Here is a 22,762-nt window from a genome sequence, read left to right on the forward strand (position 1 = left end):
ACATGGCATTTCCTGTGGCAGCCCCTGCCAAAGGCAGCAGTTCCAAACATAAAGGCGAATTTCCACAACTGATCCTAAAATATTCCATGAATAACTTAAACACAAAATCTGCTTTAATTTAATTAAGAGTTTGAAGAGTGTGCATGTTATTGCATTAGTAAGATTGCCTGCGGAAAGAAACAGTCAAGCACCCGACAGTAAAACACAAGATTTCGAACAAATTGTTTGACTAGTTTCTAAGTTTACTGACTGGCTTTCATTCAAACATTAAATGCTCTAATTCTGTCTGTCAGTCACTGAAGATGACAGATCCATCACTTTCTGTGGGAAACTCAACTACAACTCAACTACGGAGCCATACCATAACAGACAGCCCCGTATTCATGTTTCTTTCCATATCCATCATGATCCTAACCAAAGCATACTGAAATCAACAGAGGGGTGTCACATTTTTCCTTAAAAAACAAAGCGTATCAATATTTTAAATGCATCCTGACTATGTAAGTCCAACAGGAGTTTTACTATTAAGAACTGCCCATGACCCACCCACAATGTGTGTGTTGTATCCCAAAATTCAGATGGATGTATCCACTGGAACACATCACTGAATATGCCACTTGTATTAGTCACCTTCTAAAAAAGACTGACCCTCAAGAATTTTTTGAACTTACTTTACTGAATTGCAAGACAAAGAGAAGCTTGTTTAATCTTTGCAGAAATACACAATGTGTTAAATATATCCTTTGCACAAACATGCCATATCATACTAGTTTCTAGGGCTCTGTTGTTCAACTTCACACTGCCTCAAAATTCAAATACTCTTACTGGAAATGGAGCTTTTTAAAATAAAATTTAGAATTAATATTTTATCAGTATTCTACCTACCAACAGCTAAATCCTGCTACATTTTGAGGCCAGTTAAAGCGGCTGATTATAACCAACTGCTAACACAATGATTTTTATAATGGCAGTTATGCCAATTGCACTTAGACCAAATCCTTTAGGGTTTAGTTTTATAAATTTGTAAAAGAGGAGAAAAACCATTAGAGAAGTCAGTGATTTAAATAAGACCAACATTACTCCCTAATAAAGATATAAAATTAAAGGATAATAGTAACCTCGTGCTGTTTTATGAGGCAATAATCCAGTTACCAATTCAACCTTGTAGTTTATCCCATCAAGAGAACCAGATTAAAAACAGAGGGAGGGAGGGCACTCTTATCCCTATTATATTGCAAGTGTTTCTAACTGGGTTTAAATATTTTTTAAAACTGTTGTTAAAAGTCTTAAACTCACAGACAAGCCAGAATGAAGAAAAATGCCTGTTTCTGCTCTTGATCCAGTCCTTGCAGATGTGGCTTTAAAACTGATGAAGTGTTTTATGCTCCCAGATAAAAATTTTACCTTTCTAAGAAATGTCTTAATTAGGAGGATTCCTGACTTTCCTCATCAACAAATGCATTTAAATCTAATTTTTTATTTATTTATTTTTATCTGGGGGAATAAAACACTTCATCAAATTTAAACTGCAACTTCCAGGACTCGACCATGAGGAGAAACATGTGTTTCCTCCCAGAGATACACCCATAAGTTAAAAAAAAAAAAAAAAAAACAACAAAAAACTACTTGAGGATCTGCTGCATACTGCTTTGTAAATGACTGAAAATGTAAGACATCTAAGACGTGACCGCTCCCCTTGCAATGATTTCTTCAGAAAATTAGGGTTGCAACAATTAAACAACTGACTGAGGCAGTTTCATTTTCTATGGGATTTCTAGTAAGATCCTGTGCTGCAATTTTCACCAGCTCAAGGCAGAATGCGAAGCTTGGGGATCCACAGGTAAAAAAAAGCCTTAAAACACTTGACGTTTCCCAAGAGTATTTCAGAGGCTGCTTCAGGCCCTCCAGTCAGCCAGATGGAGAGATGGGAGTTCCAAGAAGAATCCATCATCTGGAAGAGGAGTTTGGCTATCAGACAAAAATTTTCCTCCCTTTCACTTCAACCCAAAAACTTAGGAAGAAAGTCCCCTCTTGATTCACTAGGAGTTGGTCTTCTTAAATGAAATTATGGGGGGGTGGTCCTCAGTTTCTACCACAACAATTTTTTTTGACATGATAATCCCTTTGGGCACATTGTCAGGTTCTCTTTATTCTGTGTCATCTGAAGAACACCTATTTCTACTGAGGTTCTATCATGGTGATGCTCTGGCAGCACAGTACAGGGGGCCGCAGGATCCCAGTCAAATTTACTATACTGGTTTTTTATGTTTTGAAACACGCTGATAAGAAGCCTAGAGACTAAACAGAAAGGATGCTGCTGTGGTTAACACAATTAATTCATAGCCACAAGGAAGAACTCATTTCTACCACAGCCACAGGTTGAGAGTCAAAATGTTCAGTGAGAAGTGGTGACATCTGAGGCACTGTGAAAGGTTACGCAAGGCAGGTAATGAGAAAATGAACTGCTCTAGAATCAGCGCAAGGAACTAGTGCGTATGCACTGCAGTCTCACTAAATTAGATGATTTCATACTAGTTGTTTCCCATGACACCCTTTTCTTTGAAGGAGCAGGAGAGAGGGTACGGGCAGTAACAAACAGGCACCGCCTAACATTCAATCTTTTCTTACTTAGGAAAACTTTCTTCTAGTTGTCTGCATGCATATCACATGGAGTCTCATGTGAAAAAGATAAAATATAACCTGAATTAAAAGTAAAGGAAACCAAATGCAGATATATTAGAATTTCAATTTAGCCTGTATCTACAGTCCAAAACTGTATCTTGGGTGGTAAAAGCATACTGCTTTCTCAGTCCCTAATTGTACCATATTTGGAAAAGAAGAAAGATCCATGCCCCAGCTGAGGAATGAGATTGATGTGCTTTATAACCTAGCTTTCTTCAAAACTCAAGTGAAACTACTAGCAGGCAAGTCAATAAGAAAAACATACGAATTTAACACTTTTAAAATAAAAATAAAAAATAATTGTAAGGCTTTCTAGAAACAGGAGATCACTGTCTGTGCTTTGTCAGAAAAAGAAGATGTCAGCTTTCTAATATTGTAAGGCAAAATGAAAACTCACCTCTCAACATAATCTCAGAAAAGCTATTGCTTGATATATTTCTAACTGATTTTAGAACTAATTTAAATTTATATGCATTTATATTAACTAATTTCTAGCCTCATTGGCTTTTGTGTTTTCTTACACAAATGCTGTATTTTCTTGAAAGGAGTGTCAACCCTAATAAAAACAATCTTCCTTTAGTGGAAAAAACTCTAAGAAACATTATCATCTATATCTAACTTCAAGGGAGAGCAAATGACTAACAAATTTTAAATACCATAAACATCGTAAACAGTTAAAAAGGCAAGCAAAGCCATCCTGACAGCATGACCTAGTCAGGGACACGTATGGCTTTCCTGAGGAAAACTGGCAGGTGAAGAGAAAGCATGCAGATTGTTTTTTAATTTCTTTTTAGCTCTCAATTTTTGCTTTTTGGATTCCTTTTAATCAGAAGGATTCTTGCAGGAAGTAGAAGTGGCTTGGGAATCTTGCATGCCTCTTTAGGCTTAGCTGAGGTAACTCTTCTTCACCTCCTGATACGAAGGAGAATGAAATAAGCCTCTTGAAAAACTCATATTTCATTGTAGACTCAAATCTTGCTCCACAGTCTAGAGAATTCAGGGAAATACGGAATGTCCGTCTTTCCCTTCCTCCTCTCCTTTCTTCCTCAGGCCATCATTTCGAGAGGGGTAGATACGGCTCTCATGGGATCAGTTTGGTTTCAGTCCACTTTCAGCTTGTTCAGGATGGGAATTTTACCCTTAGAGAAGCGTCAGAGTTTTCTGGAACTCTTTGTAGCACACCGGGGACCCACTTCTCCGTCTGTCAGTGGCCTCCAAAACGCTGAGCTCCTTCCTCACCCGGCGCCCTGGGTGCGTGGCCGCGAGGCAGGGCGTGCCCGCCGCCCGCCCGCCGCCGCCCGCCCTGGCCGTGAGCACGGCCAGCGGCCCCTGCTGGCGGGAAACCAGCCGCGCGGGGTTCCGTGGCCCGCCCGGCACCTGCCTGCAGCAGCTGGCACTCGCAGATGGATTGCTTACATAGAGAAGATGCGATTTTGAATTGCATCAATATTTTGAATTGTCGGAATTACTCTAGGAGCTCATACGGCAACTCACGCAACTTCCGCGGGCGCCTGAGCACGGATGAATTTCCTGCCTGCGCCCTGTCCCGCTGCTCCTTTACGGGGACGGAATACGGGAGGAATTCCCAGGGTATGCTGAAAAGCAAACGGACCCAGACGCTCCCTCTATAACAAGAGCCCTTGCCCTGATAGCAAATACTCGGGTGAGAGCGTACCAGACAGACGGAGGGGGCTGCGCAGGGCACCCTTCAGGATCCACCCGGCATTCTCATCCCGGCGCAGTACCCGGCATGGATGTGCATCAGAACATGCATATGTCTAAACTGCATATACAGTATAGATTCCAAAGTATATACTGGCTATACAATATCTATTCTAGTGTATACAGAGACCATGCTTCTGAAATGAATACGTTTCAAGGTGCAATGTCAGATGTTATTATCACAAAAAAAAATAAAAATAAATTAGTAATTAAAAATAAAAACCTGGTATTCCATCATCAAGACACTGATAACCCCAAAGCTCAGATTCACAAAGATCTAGGGTCTGCCTGTTATCCCTGCTGGAGATGAAAGAGCGTTTGTTCCTGGTAATACAGCTCAGCCATTTCCACATCTTGAGACAAAAGAATTATCCATACTGGGTTATCATGTATGTTAAGAACGGGGAAGGGGTCTTCAATACCCATCAGGTGTTTATAGTTCTGTGCTTATCTAGTTTCCTTTTACCTTCTCCCTCCCCTGAAAAATTACACACCTATAACTGGGACATAATTAGTTATTTCCATCTTCCCTTCTGAGCATGTGAATTCATGCCAGACATTAAATATGGCAACGAAAACAGACACAATTCATGCCACCAAACTGTAATACACTGAAAATCTCACAGAATTCAAGCCTAATTGTCTTTTGTGCCAGTCACTATACATTTGTTACACAGAGTCTTGCAAATTCTGCATGGTCTTTGGTGAACACCTGTATATCTATAGGTTTAGTGCAGTTTGCTTCCTTGAACTGCGTTTCCTGAAGGGTGGCATTGCTTGTGTTGTACTTGTGGACATTTTATTCAAGAAAAATTAAGATGATATTCCCACTCTGCATCGGGTACTTCTAACTTAGAAACAAGTCGCATCACCCCAAAACCATTTGGTACCAGGCAAAAGCAGGCAGCAAGACAAAAAAGCAGAGCAACACAGATCATGAGGTCTCTGCATCGGTTAGGTACGTACACCAGGTAAGAAACAGAAGGGGTCTGCGACAAGAGATCTGCCTGCTGTCCCATCATCATCATACAACAAAACAAGTGGGAAAACAGGAAAACAGAAAGATTTCTTAGAAAACTGTAAGCAACTGCAAGCACTGTATCTCACTGACTTCAGGTAAAATAATACTTCAATGTAGCATTTATCTCTCTTGCAAAACCGGCTCCCAATTTTACAGGTACCCAAATATGTCTAAAACCGACTCCCCTCCTCTTCCTACCACTCTCCTCCCATACCTGTGCAACAAACAAGAAAGATTAGCTTTAAGAATTTCAGCGTACAGAATTATAACCTCAGCAAATCCTCCCTTATCCTAACATTGCGCAATACGCCGTGAAATTGCCGAGATTGAAACCAGAGCTGCGAATCCACTGATGCTTGGGGGCTTCCCAACTGTGAGAGACCTCTCCACTCACGCTTAGATAAGGCATGCAGCTACACAGACCTCTTCTGACTCATTCCAGATTAATCAATTACAGATTATTCCAGCCAGAAATAAATAAAACAAATGCCGAGACTGTTTCTGGCTTGAATTTGTAAACAAATCTAATCTAGAATCCCACTGTGTCCCCCTAAAAATAAAGGGAAAATGAGTTGCAAAAAAAATTAAACACAGTGTTTTTCAAATTCTTGATTGATCAAACCCATACAATCCTTACCAAAAAGAAAGACAGTTCCCAGGGGGGAAAAAAAAAGAAAAAAAAGAAAAAAAAAAAGAAATAATGTAAAGATGCCACAGATAGAGAAGCATGCTCTTTTAGAATTCTAATAAAAATTTTAGTTTTATTTTCCTATGAGCTGGCCATTTCAATGTTTTGAACAACTAGATTTTTTGGGGGGGAAGGATTTTGGTTTTTACTACATGGCATATTTTCGTTAATTTCTGAGACATTTTCCTTCTCTTTATTGTAGAAAATAGCTGAATACAAACCAAATAAAACATGTCAGTTCTTTATAAACAAGCCACTGAAAACAGAAAGAAAAAGACTATGCTTGGTTAGCTGAAATATTTAGAGACACTGTCAACATGAAAATATTAATTATTTATTATTTTCTCTCCCCAAAAGACATGTCAAGTTTACCTTTCACACATTAAAAAAAACCAAACAAAACAAACAAGACACCTTGTGAAACAAAAATAATATAGGGTAATAATAAAGGTTATTTCTAAAACAGAAGCCCTACTTATCATTTTAGAATTTAGGTGAACCTAAAAATAAGCACATCCTCTAAGTAAAAGCAAACAGCAGTTTTACAAGGCTGGATAAATCAACCCAAAGAATCCAATCACATGTTAAAAAGAAAGTCGTGAGAGCACAGTATCTATACACCCCATTTGTTTTAAAAAGCCATGCCACAGTTTGAAGAGTGTATTCATGAGTATGAGTACGCAATGATAGTTACTGAAGAAGCCCAAATACTCTCTAAGATTCCTAGAAACACCCTGATGCAGGAGGAAGCTCGTGCCCTTCCTTTTCAGCTGTCAGCCCACCCCTGACCGGCAGCTGCCATTCCTGTTACTGCAAGTGTTTCACATACAGTTCTTGAATGGAACGTTTTGAAATGCCAGAAAGAAATACAAAAATAAAGCCACCGAAAATAAACATGGGTACTTTCGTTCTGGTTTGGCAGGAGAAATGCAACCTTTTTCTTAATTAAAGTTGACAGTAACCCCTAAATACTGCGTTTGAGAAAGGATTCCATTCTCAAGAAATTACTGAACAACGGGAAACATAAAATGTGAATGCAAAACTGTCCCAGAAGAAGGAAGTCCTGCTGGTGCCAGCACGCAGCTGAAGTGGTTTCTGGCACAACGGAAGGACAATTATTGCCCATCAAACCTAACACTGCTGCACCACAGCTATCAAGTTAAACTGAAACCACCAGAACACAACGAATGAAAAATAGCAAAATTCCTATGTGCCACCTTTGGGCAGCGCAAGGAAAACGCTGAAACCCATGTTAGAAGTGCTCTGTAGTCCACATTTTTTTATGCTGCTGATCTTCACAAGAGCTATCTGCACCCACCACGGTTCCCGGCCCATCAGCAGCCTCCACACGCAACTGAAATGCCGTAAAGTTCATGGAAAAGTTCCCCATCCCACAGGTGAGGCTCTTTTACTAAGAGCCCGCACTAAGCATGCAACACAAAGTCACTGCGAAAAACAGGTATTCACAGATTTTAATTATGACAACTGCTTTGACAACATATCCTTTACCAGATGTCCTTTACCCCATTTAGGTATTTATTAGCAGTGATCAAACCATGCTACGTTCTCCTTTGGTAAACCAACATCTGCTCATCCTCTGGAAGACACGTTTTCCAACTGTTTAATTACTCCTCTGATCTTATCTCTGAAACTTCTCCAATTTTTCAAGCTTCCTTTTCAAAGCTAAAAGAGGGCACAGCTTTTCAGTAGTAGCTGCACCCATACTATCTACACAGGTAATGTAACTACTCCTTTTTTTGGCTCTGATACCATCCTGATCATTTGCTATGGCCTCTAGTTGTTTGGTTGGGGTTTTTTTAAATAAACCGCTGGCTTGTAGTGGAGCACCTACTGTCTGCTTCCTCTCAGTTTGCTGAACAAGCCAGACTACTCTTAGCAATCTGCTCTCTTCATTATTTACTCTTCCCTCAGTCTTTGTAGTAGCAGTACTGCTGGCATTACAGTCCTACAACAGAAAGAAATTTTGTAAGAAGAAAGATCTCTTTTGTTAGGTCAGCAATTGATCTACTCAAAGGTATTACCTCTTGTACAACTGACTAATCTTTGTGTCACAGGTAAAATAATAGTTTTTGATTTGATGACAAGCCCCTGAAAAACTCTTTGCAGTACTGTCCTCTTTAAAGACTCATTAACAAGTAAGTACTTTTGAAATCTATGCTTTAGTTTCCTGTTTAATCCATTTCATTTGCACCAAGTTCATTTGGTATCCTTCAAGTTTATTAATCAAAAACTCACGTCAACTCAAAACCCTTACAGAACTTTATTACATCACTACTCTTATCTCTAGAAATCAAACTTGTACTCACATCAAAAAATAATATTGCTGGTTTGGCATGCTTAAGTGTTCATAAACCCGTGGTGTGGTATAGCATGCATACTTCAGTGTTATATGGGAACAACATACAAAAGGCATTTGGAATGTGATAGCATGTAAGTTAATACTTTGTGACAGTGGAGACTAATCAAAAATAGTTGCCATAAATTGAGCACTTGTCTACAGTGACAGCTAAGCAATGGCCACTTTTCAGAAATTATTCCACATTTTCCCCAGGAATAGTGTTAGACGAATGCAGCCCGTCATGGGTGCTGCAGCCCTCGGCGGTGACGTTCTCCTCCTAATGCAGTTACGCTCTGCCTGTCCCCTGTGAGCCCAGCTTTGGGACAGCAGTTGCACAGACCAGGAAAAGTTCTATCATCCGGTATCCCATTTTGAACTCCTGCCTTCCTTTGAGAACATCATGTGGTACCCTCCAAAGGTACCACAACTTTCGCTATTGTTTTAACCTGCTCATATATCTGCAAATCATTTGCAGCGCCTTCAGTTTTAGTTCAAAAAGACCACATCGACAAAACCTTTTGGTTAAATATCAAGGGATCATTTTTGTAGACACTGTTTTCATTCTGAAAAATTCCACCTATCCCGCAGACTTGACCCTGCACTTCAGTTAATAGAGGTGGCAGATTAGGTAACGGAGACTGTGGTTCCGCAGCTATTTCTGCAGCGCCGGTGCCAGGCTCGGCAGCGCGGGTGCTGCCACTCATTCCGACCTTTGCCGCGTTGCCAGCACAGCTGTTTGTGAACCACGGCAAGGAACGGATCCAGCTTAAACGAGTGGCCAGCAGAGGAGGGGTAAAAGGCTGCTTAAGAAGCACTGCCACCAAACGTGAAAACATAGCTTTACGCTCTTCCCTCCTCTGCCACAGAAAAGGGATGGACGCAGGAACTTCAGATACAGTTGGTCACACACAGCAGTGGGTCACACACAGCTTACTGCTAATATGGACCAATACACCTAGCAAACTATGTAAAACCAGAGCAAAATCATAGAATCATAGAATGATTAGAGTTGGAAGGGACCTTAAAGATCATCCAGTTCCAACCCCCCTGCCATGGGCAGGGACACCTCCCACTAGATCAGGTTGCTCAAAGCCTCATCCAGCCTGGCCTTGAACACTTCCAGGGATGGGGCATCCACAGCTTCTCTGGGCAACCTGTGCCAGTGTTTCACCACCCTCAGAGTAATGAAATTCTTCCAAATATATAATCTAAATCTCCCCTCTTTCAGTTTAAGACCATTACCCCTCATCCTATTGCTACACTCCCTGATAAGGAGTTCCTCCCCATCTTTCCTGTAGCCCCCTTTAGGTACTGGAAGGCTGCTGTAAGTTCTCCCTGGAGCCTTCTCTTCTCCAGGCTGAACAACCCCAACTCTCTTAGATGGACCTCTTCCTACAGACTTCACCATCAAACTGCTGCAGGCTTAGTCCTGATCTGACACAACCTCTCGAGCTGCAGTTCCAATCCTGGACTTCCTTCAATGCAGATCTAAGCAAGACCCCCAAAAGATGAGTAGTTTCACAACTATCAAGGAGGAACTCCTTCCATTTCATTTGTCTTAAGCCAAAAATTCTGACTACTCAGCTAGCCCTTTGAGAAATTAGACTATAGTTTAATCAGAAAATTGGAAAACAAGTTGAATCGTAGCTAAACAGCTACCAGAAATGACTATGAAACACACCAAATGGCCATTTTAGCTGAAAGACCCTACTCCTCTTCTTGCAGGTGACTCCCAGCCATACTGCTGCACAGTGAGCTCAGCATTCAGATGGTGCTTTGAACACAAAAACTGCTTCCCTGAAAGAGCGCTCAACTCAACCAAATTAATACGAACATTACACCAGCTCCTTCTATCACACCAGATTAGAATAAACATAAAAATAGGTGGCCGAGTGGAAAAGTGCTTTAATCTTTCCACTTGGAAAACCTACCACAGCTCCAAATCTTGCCTTGGGGTAACCTGAAATTTTTATTTTGGAGACCCTTTCCCAGAATATAATTATTCCATTTGTAAAACCTCTGTACCATTTGGCCTTATTAGTTTCTAGCTCCCCAGTTCTCTGCGTTAAGAAGACCAGAACAGGAACGTGAGGCTGAGGCTGAGTTGCATTGCTAGAACTTGGCAGAAGAAACGTGCATAAACTGCCTGAGCTGTGCCTGGTTTTCTGAAACCACGTCTACGCTGGGAGACTCAGGAGAGCTGGAAGAAAGACCTCACATATAGCATGATGTCAGGATGCATAAACAGGAGTGTAGAGAGGCTGGTGTAGCTTCTCTCACTTGGGAGTAAGGTGAACTTCATTTTCTGTGATTCTCTGCAAATATACTACAGTAAATAAAAAGGAACATCCAAGTAGGATTTAACAAGGGAAACGGACTTCACACTTTTCACTGAATAGGCTTGGCGCTCATGACGTGTCCCTGAGTAAACCCAAGGCGAATATTCACTCCTATGAGCAACAAAGTTGCCTGAAAGGAATTAAAAGTACATGGACAGTTAACAATATTTCTAACGGCATCATTTTTAGGAATGCATTTCTGCGGTCATTTATAAAGTGCTGTAAAAAATAAAAAGATATATTCTAACACAGGAGTATGAAAACATCTTAAAGTGGAAGAAAACATGAATATATGATTTGGAGATTTATATTTCACTTTCCTTTGTTTTTTTCTAAGTATTGCAGGATCACTCCTCTGTGCATGTGATCTCACACATATAAAATATCCTCAATACCCCCCCCCAAAAAACAGACTGCACTAAGAATAGAGGACTAGATACTCATCTGGCATAATGTGAGACCACTCCAGTAATTTCAACATTCCTACTCCAATTTGCAACAGCTAAGAATCTGGCACAAAACATCAAGCTAAGTTTCCAATTACCTCATGCACCAGCATTGATTTCAATAGTTACATACACATAGTCATACAGGAGAATTATTTGAGAAGTTGCAAACTCAGCTCTGTATTTCTTTTACTTTTGTGGTCTAAATCAGACCCTCCATGGTATTTTAATGTAGGTTTTGTGGTTTAATTATATACGTGTCAAGAGCAGAATACATACTTGCTGCATCTACCCAATTAAAAAAAAAAAGGCAGCAGTAATTTTTTATACTGCTGACAATGTCAACTTATACTGGGTCATGTCACAATAGTAATAAATTTTAACGTTGCCAAAAATCTATTACATATGAACTTAAAAATGTAAGTAAAAAGTTATCGACTATATGAAAATTAGTCTTCTACATGTGGATATTTTGCAGGTTGCCTTGGAAGGTCTTTTCACAATTTGCTGCTCGAAATTAGTATAATTGTATATATAGTTCAGCCACAATAGGAGGCTACCCTGGTGTAAAGACACAGTATTCACTCAGCCCAGACAGACTCAGCTCTTCAGAGACAGCACTTAAATTACATACAATTAAACAGCCCTACACACAGTCCTGCAACATTACTCACTACGCTGTACTTCTATGGACAGCTGCTTAATGAAAAATTGCCATAATTTTATTTATTTTTTTTAATTCTAGGAAAGGGTCACAGACCCCCAAAAGAATTTTAGCACAGAAAACCTTCAAAATCCTGCTTTTCAAATCCATGGCAACTGCAGTCTAAATCAGAGTTTAGCGTTCAGTACCTGAGCCTAATAGCTTAAGACCGAATATATCCTAGTCTCGCTGGTATAGGGACCTCCAAAAGTTCTGAAGAGAATCACTCCCCATTATAATCTTCCCTTATCGTGAAGAAATTTTAAACAAATTGAAAATAAAATGCTTAAACTTTAGTATTCCTCAGACAGCCGTTAGCATTTGACATTGTGCTCAAAAGTCTGACAGCTAGCCTGTATACAGTCTTGTGAATGAGACTGCCCAGTGATGCATTTTGATATAGGATAATCAATCATCAAAGTAATTTTACTGTTTAACATTAAAGCAAAAGGCAGGCCAGCTATTTGACACACTTCTCAGGCTTAGAGACAAAAAGAAGAAACTGCTTTAAAATAGTTTTCACCAGGGTCCCGTATTACAGGCATCCCAAAAGGAATCCTTCTGGCAGTATTACAACCTGGACTAAAAATGTAAGTTTTATTGCCTTTTCAAGTAAATTTTATTCTTTACTTGACAGATAAGCACTCTTCACATCTGAGCTTTCGCACTGCAAAGTGCATCCAAGTTCCTTTAAGCACTTCTGATTTAATGACAGATTTAATAACATTGCAACACAGAAGTATGGACTTGGCCAAAAAAATTATTTCATAAAAATCTGATTTCTGTAAAGCAACATCTAAAATGTCACCTAATACATACAAGTAAAGCAGAAAGTTTTTAATGTCTATTGTAAAGCCTGGGGCTTCGATAGATAAAACATTTACTGACTTTAAAAGTCCATAAAAGATAATTTATTTTTAATAACCATTTTTATTTCATTTTAAAAAGAGTAGCAGTTTATGCCTTCAGTAGAACCATGCCCTGAAATCTCAGGGGTGATTAAAAGGGCCATGCCAAAGCTGAAAGGTTTCAAATATCAAACTATACTATTATGTCAGGGCCAGCAAGATCAATTAGCGCTCTTCAATGACAGAAAAGGTTAAGTTGGACACACATTTACACAATATTTAAATAAAAAAAAAAGAAAAACAGCACATATTAAGTTAATACCACATATTAAAAGCTTACTTGTAAACCTCTCAATCGATGACGAAATAGCAAAACTCTTCTTTCACTCGCACTACATAACTACTGCTTTTCTAACGCAAAATGGCAAGAAGATTATAGATACGTTAGACAGTAGAAATAACATTGGATTCTCAAGTACAAAGTAAAAACCAAAAACCAGAGTGTTTCTGCTGCCAGACCTGGTTTAGTGCCGAACTTTCAAAAAGCTTTAAAAATACTTGATAAACGTGACAGATGTCTGTTAGTCTGATACCCCCGTGTTTGCATTCTTCTTGCAAATCCTGACAACACTAAAAATGAATGATAATGAGTAAGTCACCCTATTCCCACGTTCAACTGAAAGACAAACAGAAAACTACCATACGACAAAAACTACAAATTAAGAATGCTACTCTCTAAATTGACTCATCATAAATCTGGAAAAAAGCAAGTGTACACCTTCTGCAATTAAAAGCCATACAGAAACGCATACCAGGAAGCGAGAGAACTTATGTTTCAGTTCTTAGTATCAGAAGAATACTCACTGGAAGTACAGGTATGCTAGAAGCTAATTTGATACCTCTTAATATAAGCATTGCCGCAGTAAACATAGCTTGAACAAAGTAGCAGGTTATGATATCAAATAAAGTCAGTAGAAAATCACAATAAAAGTGCAGGAGATGAAGAAAACTTAAGGAAAAAACACACTGTGTTGAAATCGGTGATTTATATTGGAATTGCATTATTTTGAGTAAAAGTAAAGCAAGATTACTTCTGTTCAATGATGTATTTCAAAACGTCTTTTTTTTTTTTTTTAAAGCCCACTTCTCTATTTATTTCTTCAAGGAGTGATTTGAAATATTTACTACCAGACAGTACCTAATTTTAGGTTTTAAGTGCTTTAACAGCTCTATGAAATATGATCAGCAGCTGCAATATAGAAGTATGCTGAATAAACTCTCCTTATAAAAAGGGAGACCTGTTTTACCCTGAGTTCATAAAATCCCTACTTTCAAGAAAGAAAAAGATAACACAGAAAAAAATTAGTAGTTGAGTCCTAAAGCATTTGACAGAAATTCCAGGAATTTCTTTCTTCTTTCTGAATTAACTTTCATATTTAATAGAGGAAAAAAAAAGCAGTTTGAATTTTAACACTGGAAGATTGCATTGAACATCGTGTAATACCACCGGGTCATCAAGGAAACAGACAGGTACCTTTCCCATACCAAATGCCAGTGTTTAACACTGATTAATTCTAGGACTGAAAGGTAAAAGTTGCATAAAGTTTAAAGAGTTGCTCGCAAAGCTTGCATCAGAGGCTAAAAATATGCAGGAGGATACTATCTATAGCCGTATTTCTAGTTGCCTTGTTTGAAACATTTTAACTGGGAACTGCAGTTAACTGGGAACCCACCAGTTTCCTACTCATTAAATTCTTTGTTTAGAATTTATCTATCCCATTGGCATTATCTATACAGCAGAATAAGTTTCTTTTGCAAAGTGTTGTGAAGCCATTAATAAATATAAATCCGGCAAGAGTAACCCTCAACTGAATTTATTAGCAGCACAACCATATACGCACATAATTTATGACTGCGTATGAATTATGTGAACAAAGATGCATAAAAGATTAGTCAACATACTCCTCTTTCATTTTTATTACATTTGATTCATTTTGATTACATTTGGTAACATAAATATAAGAGTTTTCAAAAGAAAGCAAGAAGAGCTGTTTCGGACGTAGCCCAGCTAACGTTAGATGTCAGATATAGAGAAAGAATCACGGGGAAGAGAGAGAAACGTCAATCTGTATTTCCACTTTACTCACAGTATGATACACGTTGTAGGTATGCAAACATTTGTTGTTCTGCAGCATTTTCAGAATTACTAGGAAAAAAAGTCAAACCCAGGAAACTGCTCTTTTGAGGGTTAAGGAAATGAAACAATGATATAAGCTGAGCTTTAACGCAAAGTACACTCTTCAAATAACAAATAAACACTGAGGTCAGACCAAAAAAATATTTACTATGCAGAAAAGATGCTTGCTTTGTATACTTCACTCTAAATCTACACTGTTGATTAGTTTAGCTTAGACACACTTTGTAGTCTCAGCAAGTGGAGCGCGTAAAACAAAATTCAGAAAACCGAAAATACTGGTTTCTTACTGTTCTAGCATGACTTCACGCTTAAACTCGAATCGGCCAAGGCTCTCCCTCGTCTGGTACAGCGTGCCTCCCAGGAGTTTTCCAAATACCAGCTATTTCACATCGCCACTCGCCAGATAAACGTATACCTCCGTCTGCTCCGCTTTAAATCCTGCCCGCGGGATAACGGGGAGGCAGCACCGTACCTACTTGGCTCTCAGCGGCAGTTTCATAAATGTAAATGAAACTTAAGATGCCAATTACTGATTGGCAGCGGCTGGGCCGTGGGATCCCGCTCTGGCTTCTCGGTGGGAAGCGCGGCGGGGCCGCTCCCCCGCGGGTGGGTGCCGGGCGGCGGACCCGGGGCACCCCCACAACCCAACCCCCCCCCCCCCCCCCCCCCGCCGCCCGGGCAGGGCGCGGAGCCCCCGCGGCTCGGGGAGAACCGCCGCCCGGAGCCCTGTGAAACCCAGCCGGCGTTTTTCCGCGGGTATCTGATTTTGGAAGTGTCTGTAATGACAGCCGGAGAGGCAAATTAATGGCCAACAGCCCACTGGGTTTGAACACGGAGAATCCTGTTACCTCCTCACGGATCAAGTACACACACACATACAGAGGCTTCCCCACGTGGAAACGCTTTCAAACCAAAACACAGGACCCCGCATCGCCGGCGGAAAGGGCGGCGGGACCCCCGCGCCGGGGCTGTCCTGCGCCTCCGTCCCCCGGCGCAGCGGGGACCCGCGGCGGGGGCGAGGTGGGACAACCCGAAAACGCACCCGTTTTGTCTTTAAACCACAAGAAAAACAAGCCGGGGCGGGGGAGGGGAAGGGCAGGAGGGATCCCTCAGGGAGAGGAAACAGCGAGGAACAAAAACAACGGGCAGCTCTGCCCCAGCTCCCCTCGGACACCGGGGAAGGCGGCTGCCGGCCGGGAAGCAGCCTGCCCCATCCTCCGGTTCCCCGAAGGCCGCACGCCGGCGGCGCCCCGCCCGGAGGAGGGAAGGCAGCGAAGACCCCCGAGCGCTGCCGGGGCAGAGCGGGGCCCGGGGGTGGCCGGCGGAACCGACCTCCGCCGCCGCCTGTGCCTGCGGGTGCCGGCCGAGCTGCCTCACGACCCCCCACCCCGCGCTGCCCAAACCCCAGCCTTGCCGGCAGAAACGGGTGTTTCGGCAAGGGGCTCGCTACCGTCCCCGCCTGTTTTAATGCCGCTCTGGCCGGAGGGGCTCCCCGCCGCCACAAAACTTCTTTCCTCCCAAGCCTCCGGTGGAGCCGCCGCCGGCCCCGGCTCCAGCCCCGGCCCTCCCAGGCGCGGCAGGGCGACCCGGCGGCCGGCTAAGCCCTCCCTCCCTCCCGGCCGGCCTTGCCTCCCGCCTCGCCCCGGTGGGCCGGCATCCCCCCGGCTGCTGGCGGGGCGCAGCCCGGGCCCCCCATTCCCGCTGCTACGGAGGTGGGCGGGAGGCGCAAGCGGGGAACAATGCGATAGCAGCCGGCACGGCTTGCGCCTCTCTCGGAGCTTCTTACCCCAGCAGCCACGGTAACCACTAGTCGAAGGGGGGTGAGGGCACAACAGCTGGGACTGTCACCTGGAGAGAGGCAGAAAGTTCGCCTGGGAGGGCAAAAAGTCACCCCGTCCGCACCGGAGACCAGTCTGTAGGTTTTTTTGCAACTAAACTCGCGTGGGGCCGGGGGCGAAATCCCGTCTCTGCCCCGCGATGCACTGCTCCGCCGCTCCTTCCCATCACGTTTGTTTTACAGCAACTTTTTGTTGTTGTTATCGCACCAACACGAAAACAATGCTAAATAAGCCCTAAACACAAGCACACACATACACACACACCCCCATCTCCGCGGACACATGCACATGCGACAGGGAGCCGGTTTCCTCCACCTCTGAGCAGAAGGGGTGGGAGGGAGACGCGGGGACGGGGAAGTCAGAGACACTCACCTTCTCGCTGCCGGGATATGCCGCTACCTTTATTTTAGGGCTGCTCCTTATTTATTTATTCTCGTCCCTTCTCCGAGCCGAGGTTCCCCTTTTGCACTGTTCCTCTGGCAAAAACAGGACATCCCCTCTACAAGTCGTCCCCCCCCCCCCGCCCTTTCTCTACACACAAATAAAGCGCAACTCGGAGCAAAACGGGAGGGGAGACTTGGCGGGGGGGGGCAGATGGAGGAGGAGGAGGCTGGTACGGGAGAAGCCAAACACTCCTCGCACTTCAGCGAGTGCAACTAGTTGCCTCTCACGCACAGGCACGGAGAAAGTTTCCCTAGCAAGGGACGGGACTTTGCTAAGGAAAGGTAACCCCCTCCCTCCCAAAAAGGTCGTGCTGGGAGCGGGGAGGTGAGGGGCGAGGAGCGCAGGAGGCGGCGCAGCCCCGGGGCTCCGCTTTGCACTTGTCCGCCGGGGCTGCGCCCTGTGCCGGCCCCTGATCGGTGCGGGAACCGGGCTGTCCCCCGCCGCCCCCCGGGCCGCCCCGCTCGGCACGCCTGCGCTGCCGCCCCCCCGGCCCCCCATCACCCCGCGGACCCAAAGTGTCCCTGCCCGAGGCCGGGACCCCTCACCTTCCCTGCTCCCTGGCATCCACAGCCGGTAGCGGTGGGGGCAAAGCAGGAGAGGGCCCTGAAGAGCATGAGTCGCAAGTCAGCCTGTGTTGACTAATGGCTGATCCACTCGAGTACGGGTACCAAAGTCCACACTTCACTTTTTACTTGTCTTTCTTCTACTATAAACCAGCGCTGTAAAGTAATCCTGACATTTTGGGAAGATTGGGAGTATATGAATGATCAAGTACGCTCAAGCGCTACATGACAGGACCTGTTGCTGTACCCTTTTATAAGTTGCATTTGTCTCCTTCCTCTCAGGCTCGTCAGTGTGGATGGAGACAAAGTCCTTTCCTGCTTGGAAACTGAATGCTCTTTTCTGCTGGAAATTCAGCTTCTGCCTTTGGTCCTCTTTGCTCTACCCAGTGCAGGGAAGCAGAAGAAAATCCCTAATGGCCTAGTGACATTTCACACTCTTGTCCTTCACCTTGTATTGCCTCCTGAGTATTATTTCACTGGGTTAGTGACTCTTGTTCAACCAGCTGCATCACCCTCCTTCTGTCAAGTAACTTCACTCTCCAAAGACTGTAAGTCAAAAATTCAAAAGAGGAGGCAAAAGCTGGGCCGTATAGCTGGAAGAGAGATGTGAGAGAAAAGTCTTGGTTTTCTGAAGTACTGAATGTCAGAAGCTTTTGAGGTCAGCAAGTCACATGAAATGCTTTCCTACCTGCCTTCTATTTGCTTACTTTGACATCCGGTGATACTATTTAAAGCATACCTTTACTCAAACTCTCTGCCTTGGAATTTCATAATTTGCATTCAACAAATTGTGCTAACATGGTCATCTTTCTCCTAAATAATTTCAGGCTTAAGATGACTAAATCTTCATGAAAACAAGTCTATAAAAACCCTGTATTTGCTGTCTTGGGAGAGTCGCCACTCAGAAAGAGAACAGACTTGGAAAACTCTTTTGACCTACACAAATACAGCTAGAAAAACATTTAAACTAAAAAAGCCCCCAAAAGCCAGCCTTCAAGTTGACATAGTGTAGGACTAGCCAGAAATATGAAGTGAATTTTGAAACAGAGTTTAGAGAGTAACTGACAGGGGGGAAGAAACTCAGATTTGCAGGAAATAATTGCGATTGACAACCCTGCGGCAGAGTAACAGTCGAGACTAACGCCAGGACCCATCTTGCTAACAGGCTCCTTCTGTAGGAACACGTGCTAACAACTCCTTCCTTTCGAGAGGACTTTTGTGAATGGCAGCAGTCTAAGGTGAGGTACTTGAAACAATAATGAAGGTTTTCTGAAGTCTGTTTTCCTTCCACTTTACTTTAGCAAAGCAAATTCCTGTTACAGGGAACAGTCCCTTAGTAACATGGGTTGTTTTAATAGACATATCACTTGAAAGCAAGCTTTTAACCATCTGTTGCACCCTCTCTTAAAATGTAAGATACAGCTGACTTGAAAAGAGTACGCATGATCTTTGTTTGAGGTTACAGGTTTCAAATTGAGGAGAGATGGGAGAATCACACTCTGTTACATGATGCGGACCCAAGGCAAGTCTCCCATTAAAGGGTCTGGCCTTGCTGTCATTGAACCACGTTACTATTTTGCGCTCAGTTTCGGTGAGAGTGATCAGGGTCGTGCACAAAACTAACGAGCATTTGGCCTGGGTCCCATGTACCGAAGGAAGAAACTGATCTCATAACCAAACACTAATTTTTCACAGTGTTTTATTGTACATATGGCTTTCACAGGTAGGAATTAAATGACTGTTTTGGTTAAACCGGTGCCTTTGGGCTGAAGTAAATTTCAATGAGCTCAGTGGAAGTGATTTCAGAAGATGGCAAATCCAAAAATCTAGTACAATATACAGAGTCATATAAATGACTCTGTGTGACCATATAGAGCCCTGCATTGAGAAGGTCATGCTAGAAATAGTCCTAACAGAGCCCAAGGAAGGGCTGTAGGATCCACTTTTACACAAGAATAGAAGAATAATACCTTATCCATTTAAAGCAACAGGGGAATGTAAGTAGGCAGGATGTAATTATCTAGATTGGTATTTGGCCAGGCACTCCTACACTTGCAAAAACTACCATAGGGTGTTTAATGACCGCAAGTGCTCGGTATCCTTGGTTTTACCTCTTATATAAAGGCAGCACTTGTGATCATATACTTTATGCTGGTTCAATACTGAGTCAGCAGAAGAATGTTGCCCTGCACAAATACCAGTTCATACAGTAACTTGGAATTTCCTTGGAGGTCTTCCATGCAAATAAGATAGACCCAACCCTACTTACCTTGTGAAATCTAATGAAATTACAGCCATAAGTAGTATGGTTCCAGATAATGGTGGTTGCGTATGTTACTACAAACAATATGGGCTTTAGATTCTTTATAAATGATTTTGAAAATAAGCCAATGTACTTTTACATTGCATCTCAATGACAATAAGATTGTGTTGTTGTATAAGCAAAGGGATTATACTTAGTTATTCTGAGAAAATCTAATGCCTCTATTTTGGCAACGTATCATTATTATGATTTATTGAAGTGCTTGCCATATACCGCATCCAGTTTAGGTACTTGTTGTAAATTTTGTTTTACAAAAGCAGGGCTTTCAAATCTGGTTTCTTATTTTCAGGTTCAAGTATGAAATCCCAAAGTGTGTTAATTAGGCAAAGTTTGTTGATCTGTAAACTTAAGGTTATTGTTGGTGCTTCATGGCTTTATAGTCATAAAAAGAAAGAATGAATGAGGGTTCTTTTGCCCTGGTTATCAGATTTCAGGTTTAAAAAGAAGGTGACCCACCCTTTTCAGTAATTCGACATGCAGAGTTCAGCTGTGGGTTCAGAAGCAGGTTACAACTGGCGAGTCATTGTGAACGTGAAGTGCCAACTGTGCCTTTAACTATCTTATATAACCTATTTTTCGGTTTCAGTTTTCAAGTATGCCATCGTTTCATTTATTATTTTTTTTTTAATCCAAACAAATCTGACCTCAATCATAAGGTTCCGTGGCTCCAAATAGCTGAGCTTTTCTAATATTTTATTTTGAGTGCCTACGTTCAATACTTCATCGCATAGATATGTGCTGCGGGCAGTGCCAAATGCGGTGCCAGGGGTGTCCTCTATTATCGTCAGTGCTCACCAGGAGAGGGCTCTGTTCTGCATCCCATACACAGGCAAAAGTCCCACTGAAATTAGTTTTGCCTTTAAAGCTTGCTTGAAACAAAGCTGGCTAAGTGCAAAGGAAAACCTGTGTTTTTCAGCTGGCTGTGCAGGCAGAAATCAAGCAGGTGTGCTTGATAATTTTAATTTGCATCCTACAATTATACCAGGATCTTTTTTTCCTTCCTCGGAGAGACCCACTCTGCTTTCAGCAAGATAACCATTTCTCCATGTTTCATGGATGTTTCATGAAATTTCATTTAAGTAATATATGGAGCCTACTAGAGAAAATGCTGGGCTATACACATTTTTTTGATTAATCACATCTTTTGTGGCACTGTGGGACACAAAAACTGTGTCTGCACTGATCAGGGCTAGCACGCAGATCTGTGAGCTTACTTCTTGGCATGGTTTTGCTCTCACCAGTTAGTGTTCTCCTAAAAATGTTCTGGCATGGTTCAGGGCATGGTATGGGCCAAGGACCATTCCGGGTGCTTCGTCTGGTCCAGCCATCCTGTGCTGGAGAAAAAGAGGGTTGATAATGAGAGCTTTAGCCTTACAGAAACCCTTCTCTGGCAGATGTCCCGAGGCCATTTACTAGGGCAGATGCAGCCTGAAAGTCACCCTCAGACCTGCCAGTGTGTCAGGGTGTTGGGAGGTGGGAGATGTCGGGGCTGGTGTTACCTCACCTGGAGAACCTCTGACACTGGGGGAGGGCTGAGGGTATGCCCCACACCCATCCGTGTTTATTCTGGCAGTAGACCCTTGTTTCAAATTTCATTTCACCACAAATAAAATAAAGAACAATCCTTGGAAGATTTATAAAAATGTGAACATTTTAATCTGTACCATTGGACATTAGTTCTGCTCCACAGTGTAATGCCCTTGTATTTGCTTTTTATCAGTTTCACGTTAAATGTAGTTTCCCGACTTTCTGATTACTTCTAGGAATTTTGGCCATCTTTTAAGACTTCTCTCTGCTTATTTATATCCATTTGCAACTTTCTTCAGCAGATTAACTTTGAGATGGCCGCCATGCTATTTCTATAAATCTATTTAAAGAATCCTCAAACTCTGCGAGACATAAAACCCGGCACTTTGAAAATATTTTTCAGTTATAGGTAGCACAAACCAAAGACATGATGTAACCATTTTACTGTCACTGATCAGAAGTGGTCTATGTCAGAGTACTCACGTTTAAGTCAACTATCAGACATGTCGAGGTTTCCAGTGAAACCAACGGCAAAGCATTCATCAATGTTTTTGTCAGCAGGATTGAGCTCGTTATGCAATAAACTCAAATACAGATTCACGCCAAGAACTTTTTACTACCCTGTATCATCATATTGTTCCTGTATTGCATTATAATATAATAACATATATTCAGTAAAGAATAATTGGCCATGAGCTTTTTCACATCTTTTATAAAAGTAAAAACGTCATTGCCAAATGACTCTGCAAATGATATTATGTATTACTGTTAAAAAAATCTAACATACTAAAAATATCTTTGTTTCTTCCAGAAGCATGATTGAATTCGATTCTCCTAGTAGTATAAGATTAAATGAAGCTCAGGCAATTTCACTCATTTATTTGCAGGTGGTGTGCAGTAGAGGAAGGAAACACAGAAAAGCTATAAAATGAAAAGCAGGGATTCCAAAAAATTATGTCAAAGAGTGTTTTCAGAAAACCTGTTTTATTTCAAAGTACAAGTTCCTTTCCCCTGTTAAAATGTTCTACTCAAAGACTTTAGACATTTCTGAACTTGTAAATT

At 42.2% G+C, this 22,762-nt stretch overlaps 1 protein-coding gene across 8 annotated transcripts in view; it reads right to left on the reverse strand.

Moving 5' to 3' along the window:
- Window positions 1–17,502, reverse strand: part of EYA4 (EYA transcriptional coactivator and phosphatase 4) — a 154,610-nt gene extending 137,108 nt beyond the window's left edge. For 3 of the 8 annotated variants that reach the window (XM_074580685.1, XM_074580683.1, XM_074580678.1), the window contains exon 1: window positions 15,293–15,601. The gene's annotated coding sequence lies outside the window, so the exon portion shown is untranslated. Of the gene's footprint in view, window positions 1–15,292; window positions 15,602–17,215 lie in introns of those variants that run through there. The other 5 variants (XM_074580679.1, XM_074580681.1, XM_074580682.1 and 2 more) reach the window with 5 other exon arrangements.
- Between the last annotated feature and the right edge of the window lie 5,260 nt (window positions 17,503–22,762).

This window comes from Larus michahellis, chromosome 3 (assembly GCF_964199755.1).
Source record: "Larus michahellis chromosome 3, bLarMic1.1, whole genome shotgun sequence".
NCBI lineage: Eukaryota > Metazoa > Chordata > Aves > Charadriiformes > Laridae > Larus > Larus michahellis.